We start from the raw sequence: 6,416 nt of genomic DNA, 5'->3' as shown, positions 1-6,416 counted from the left end.
TATACACTCCCAAAAAAGTATTCAAAAGAATAAAAAAATATTTTGATTACATTTTTATTTTATTAACAATCAAATCATGATTATACAAAAAACCATGAAATAAAATGCTTATAAATAAACCATAAAAGCCGCACAATGCACACGAATTTTATTAGAAATAAATTAAAAACAATTAGTGTCCAATAAATCAATTTTAGTACATAAAAAATATATAAAATTATACATATATAGAAAAATCCATATGGGTATAAATATGGAAAAAAGATGTGTCACACAGGGGACAGGGAGCAACAGACCATGTAGCAGTGAGTATATAATTTACTATATTTTTTATCAGCCAAAACCATCGGTATACAAAAAAAATATAAAAAAAATATAACAATAAAGTGAAAAAATTGATTTTTATATTAAAGAAGTGAATGAATATTCAATTTATAAACAATTGGTGAAAAATAACAATCAGTAATGATACGCCAAACAATTCATATCAAGTAATCAATGAAGGTGCATGAGTAAATAAATAACTAAAAAACTTGCAAAAATATTGTAAAAATAATAAATAGAAGCAAATAATAATAGTAAATGCCTTATATGTGATCAAGTGATCAAAAAACCAATGGTCCAGGAAAATACAAATTAAAAGAAGTCACATAATGCCACAGTGCTCACCAGTCTGGTGCTCACACCGTCCCCTGCACACACCACTCCAACGTACGTTTCGTTGCTGCTTCATCAGGGTGTAATGTGGCAGGGGTCCGGAGGTAGTATATATAGCAGAGAGACAGCTGTAAGTCTCATCAATCAGCGGCGCTATATTACCTGATGCCGCATACTGAGTCATGCAGCCGCCATCACCGCACAGCAGGAACCAGGAAGCATCTGACCGAGTGCGACCAAGGTCACAGTCAGTCACATGATTAGCAGGCAGCCAGCCGAGCAGGGAGGCAGGCGCATGCGCAGAGCGGCATACAACGCCGCTGCAGCCATCATTAAAAATGGAAAAACTAATGCATAATATGGGTAAAAAGGGCACAATGTGTATGAGCGATCGCGATGTCCATAAGCAAACAAATTTAATAATTATAAAATAGACAGAAGAGAATGCATATGACGAATAAATATAATAATGATAAAAGTACTATGAATTAAATACAAAATTAATATTAATAAATAACTACAGTAAAATATCTAAAATATAAATACTATATATATATGTATATATATATATACTAGCTGAAGAGCCCGGCGTTGCCTGGGCATAGTAAATATCTGTGGTTAGTTATAGCACGTCACTTCTCTTATTTTCCCATCACTCCTCTCATTTTCCCAATCACATCTTTAATTTTCCCCCTCACATCTCTCATTTTCTCCCTCACACCTCTCATTTTCTCCCTCACTCCTCATTCCCGCCTAACACTTGTCATTTCGACCTCACATCTGTCATTTTCCGATCACTACACTATTTTCCCTCACTCCTCTCATTTTGCACTCACACCTTTTCATTTTCACCTCACACCTCTCATTTTCACCTCAGTATATACATGTTTGTCATCTCCCTTATATATAGTATACACCTGTATGTCATCTCCTGTATATAGTATATACCTGTATGTCATCTCCCCTGTATATAGTATATACCTGCTGTGTGTCATCTCCCCTGTATATAGTATATACCTGTATGTCATCTCCTCCTATATATAGTAAATACCTGTATGTCATCTCCTCCTATATATAGTATATACCTGTATGTCCTCTAGAACGTGACCTAGAGTATGATGTATTTCTATGGTAGGGTCTTGACCTTTCGTTACTGTTGCGCCATCTATAGACAAGTGAGAGCCTCTTATCTTCCACGTCCCTCTGATATTTCTTACTTTTAGTAGTTTGAATCTCATTAGCCCACTTCTGGGAGAGGGAATCCATCTCCTCGTTGAGCTTTTTGAGGGCGTCTGCAGTCATATCTCTCCTCAGAATAACCTGTAACTCCTCTATCTCAACTTCGAGGGAAGTCAGGGATTCCTGATTCATATCTTTTAACAATTCAAGGAAGCCTTTCGAACATGTGTTAGTTAAGGCTTCCCATTTGTTTTTAAACATCTCGTCTTCAATTGGAAAGGAGGGGAAGACCTGTACTCTTAAGCCACGGGGTATCAAATCTTTTTGTAAATACTTCTCCAGGAACGCATGGTTCCACCAGATACGTGTCCTTTTTCTCAAGAGATCCTTAAATTTATTAATAACCTCCTGTGTATTCCCATTGGGTCCCACAGAACACCCTCCGGTGTCATCCTGCACAGTATCATTAATGAGAGCTCGCCACGTCTGGTCGCGAGCACGAAAATCCATATTAGGACAGAGGTCAGCTGTGAAGAACACAGAGATAATTAGTAGCCACAAAAACCTCATAGACATTGTTCTGTCAGGAAGTAGCTATAGTTAGCCCATATTAGCAAAAAAGCATACCCACTCAATACGACAAATCAAAAAAAGGAGAAGAAAGAGCTATACTGGGTATATCTATGTATAAAATCCAAAATTTATTAACATAATTAAATATACATATACAGACACAAAAAAACCCATGTGCAGGAACACTACACCGGGATGAACAGGATCCCCCAAATAGCCCTAGCAAAATATCAGTAAGAGTAAGTAAGCATAAGGTGCATAGTGCTAGTGTCCAGATACAATGTACCTGCCCAAGTAACGTCCATCTATGCCAAGCCCTCAGTGGGGCAAAATCTCAAGGCATGGGGAAATAGGCAAGCACTTACCAAGGTAAGAGATGGAGGATCAAAGGCCAGGTGTGTAAGAAGCCCCCCGACGCGCGTTTCGCGTCCCTCTTTGACCGCTTTCTCAAGGGAGTACCAAATCGCCTGTCTGCAGGACCTTTAAAGGTCAGGGGTGAGTCACCTGTGGCATGTGGGCCAATCCGAATGGTCAGTATTCGGCGCATGCGCACCGCGAACCCCAGGTCCTGGCAGTGCACCGCAGCGTCGCGCGCTACTGCGCACGCGCGGGGAATAAATTCCCCGGGCGTGCGAGCAGGGCAAAGCGACGCCGCGCCGCATACCAGGAATCCCGGGCCGCGGCACGCATGCGCACAGCCACTGGATCACCAATGAGTAATAAGAGGCATGTTGCAAACAGAGCAAATATGAATAAACAAATTAGAAGTGCGAAGCCCGATTTGACTGTAGAGTAGGCGTGCATACACACTAGCCAAAGGGAGAAACAGTAATTATACAGCGGAAACAAAAGTGTATGCACAATGCAAAAGTCCAATTGTGATCCAGGTAAGTAGTGTTTCTCTCTCCGCAGACTTGTCACAATGCCCTCCAAAACGAAAACTTCATTGCTGGAGATGTGGTGAAATGGTGTCTAGAATCTTACTGAGATGGAATGGAGGCCCACATCCTCATTGGTCCCACTATAAGGCGATAGGTATAATCATGAAAGATAATAAAAGTTAAAAAGACATATTAAAATACTAAAAACAAACACCCGACACAAATAGCAGTGGAAACCCAATGGGTAGATGTATTAAGAGGCATATAATAATCAGGACCCTAAAAAAGAGGAGAAGGATAGCGATTCGTTTAGACCCTTCGGGGTCAGAGTATCCAGTGTGGTAATCCACTTGGCTTCGACCTGAGCCAAAATTCTTTTGTAGTCCCCCCCTCTAATACCAAGATGGATAATATCTATCCCCCTCACTTTGAATGATGCTGGATCACTGTTATGGTGCTGCCTGAAGTGACGGGGGACTGTTTTGAGGAGAGTCACATCGATCGCTGTCTTGGCCGCACAAATGTCCCGCACATGTTCCCTCACCCTTACTCTAAGCTCCCTGGACGTAAGTCCCACATATATTTTGGAGCACCCACATGTAGCATAATATATAACATTTACACTGCTGCAGGAGATACGATGTCTGATGTCAAAAGTCCTGCTACCATCAGAGCTACAAAAAGTAGAGCAGCGCAGGACATTTGCGCAGGCAAGACAGCGACCGCAAGGTATTGAGCCCGGTGTCGGGCCTCTGGAGCCAAAGGGATGCTTAACAGAGGGTACGTAGTGACTGCTTACTAGAAGGTCCTTAAGATTTTTGGACCGTCTGGCAGTCATAAGGGGATAATCACCCAATCCGGCTCCCAGGGAGGGCTCAGCACGCAGAATGGACCAGTGCTTTGAAAGGATCTGCCGCATATCCTCCCATTCATGATTGAAGGTTGATATAAGCCGGACAGGTCCGTCCTTAGTAATTTTTGGACGAGCCCTATTCCCTTGTAGGAGACCGCCGCGTGGAGTAGCCCGCGCCCTGCGGTATCCGTTCTTAATGCACCGGTTGGAATAACCACGTGCAGCGAATCTGGATTTAAGATCAGAGGCTTGTGCCTCAAATTTTGCATCAGACGAGCAAATCCGCCTCATCCGGAGGAACTGTCCGACCGGGACAGCCCTGATAGTAGAAGCAATGTGAGCTGAAGACGCATGAATCAAGGAATTCACAGATGTCGGTTTACGGTAAACATCGGTTTGAATGGACCTATCAGCATCCACCTCAAAGCTGACGTCTAGAAAATTTACTTTTTTGACATCATAATTATAAGTCAAGAAGATGTTACGAGAATTCTGATTCAGCGTCTCCATAAATTCCCCGAGCTGCCGCACCGTCCCGTCCCACAGAAAGAAAATATCATCGATATATCTATGCCAGCACAGCACATGGGAAGCGGCCCGCGGGCCCTCGTCGCTAAAAATAAATCTCTCCCAGGAGCCCAGGAAGAGATTTGCGTACGAGGGCGCACAGGCCGCGCCCATGGCTGTGCCGCGCTTCTGTAGATAGAACTGATCTTTGTAAACAAAAAAATTGTGGGTAAGAACGTAGTGCAGCAGCTCGAGGATAAACTCACATAGGGGGCCGTCGCGGTCGGAGGCCTCCAGGAAGAGGCGGACCGCATCGATGCCATGTTGATGATCAATGCAGGTGTACAGGCTCTCCACGTCGGCGGTCACCATCAGGGTATCATGGTCCACAAAAATGCCATCGACCCTCGCCAGGGCGTCCGTTGTATCGCGTACATATGATGGTAAAATCTCCACTAGGGGCTTAAGATAGAAATCAATAAATTGGCATATGGGGTTACAGAGTCCCCCAATTCCCGATACAATGGGACGCCCCGGAGGGTCGAGGGCATTTTTGTGGATCTTAGGAAGCAGGTAGAAAGTGGGCACCTTAGGATATTGCACAGTCAGGCCCTCCAACACCTGTTTTGTAATAATATCTTTATCAAGAGCTCGAACCAAAATGCCCTGGAGACTGAGAGAGAAAGAGGCCAGAGGATTGTAGGATAGTCTGGAATATGTATCGAGGTCCCTCAACTGTCTGAGGGCCTCACGTTCGTATTTATCCTGGGGCCAGATCACAATGTTCCCCCCCTTGTCTGCTGGTTTAAAAATAACATCCGGCAAAGATTGCAATTGAGATAAGGCTAGACGTTCCTTATGTGTCAGGTTATCATAACGCCTTCTAGTTGAGAGCTTTTTAAAGTCCTCACTGACACATCTCGTAAAGACCTCAATTGCTGGGCTCAGAGACAAGGGGGGGAACCTTGTAGATCTGGGCAGGGATGACGGAGGAAATTTGTTAGTGTGTGTACCAACCTGTTCATCCAGAAGATCCTCCAAATTCTGGAGAGTCTCTCTCTCAGTCTCATTCATGGGCTCACATAAATCCTTTTTGTGATGTAATTTCTTCAATAAAAGTTTACGGGAGAATAGGTGCAGATCCTTTACTGCTGTGAAAAAATGAAATGAATTAGTGGGCGAAAAGGATAATCCCTTAGACAAAAGTTTAAGTTGTACATCAGTAAGTTGATAAGAAGACAAGTTAACTACCTGCAACCCTCCCTGAGAGTCGGATGGTACCCCACCGCCCGTTTTGGATTTGGTGGTTTGTCTAGTTGTCCTTTTGAAGTTAGACGCTCCCCCCGAAGCACCACTTTGTTTAGAATTTTTGGAGTACGTTTCCTCTTCCCCGGAGAGGTTAGATCTGATAGATGTAGAACGTGACCTAGAGTATGATGCATTTCTATGGTAGGGTCTTGACCTTTCGTTACTGTTGCGCCATCTATAGACACGTGAGAGCCTCTTATCTTCCACGTCCCTCTGATATTTCTTACTTTTAGTAGTTTGAATCTCATTAGCCTACTTCTGGGAGAGGGAATCCATCTCCTCGTTGAGCTTTTTGAGGGCGTCTGCAGTCATATCTCTCCTCAGAATAACCTGTAACTCCTCTATCTCAACTTCGAGGGAAGTCAGGGATTCCTGATTCATATCTTTTAACAATTCAAGGAAGCCTTTCGAACATGTGTTAGTTAAGGCTTCCCATTTGTTTTTAAACATCTCGTCTT

At 43.2% G+C, this 6,416-nt stretch overlaps 1 long non-coding RNA gene across 1 annotated transcript; it reads right to left on the bottom strand.

Moving 5' to 3' along the window:
• Window positions 1-2,554: 2,554 nt before the first annotated feature.
• LOC138657842 (uncharacterized) lies at window positions 2,555-6,183 on the bottom strand. Its single transcript, XR_011317217.1, has 3 exons — window positions 5,902-6,183; window positions 5,668-5,801; window positions 2,555-3,430 (listed from the first exon to the last, which is right to left on the bottom strand). It is a non-coding gene; the product is annotated as an uncharacterized lncRNA (long non-coding RNA).
• Between the last annotated feature and the right edge of the window lie 233 nt (window positions 6,184-6,416).

This window comes from Ranitomeya imitator, chromosome 1 (genome assembly GCF_032444005.1).
Source record: "Ranitomeya imitator isolate aRanImi1 chromosome 1, aRanImi1.pri, whole genome shotgun sequence".
NCBI lineage: Eukaryota > Metazoa > Chordata > Amphibia > Anura > Dendrobatidae > Ranitomeya > Ranitomeya imitator.
This window is presented reverse-complemented; position numbering and strand designations above follow the sequence as displayed.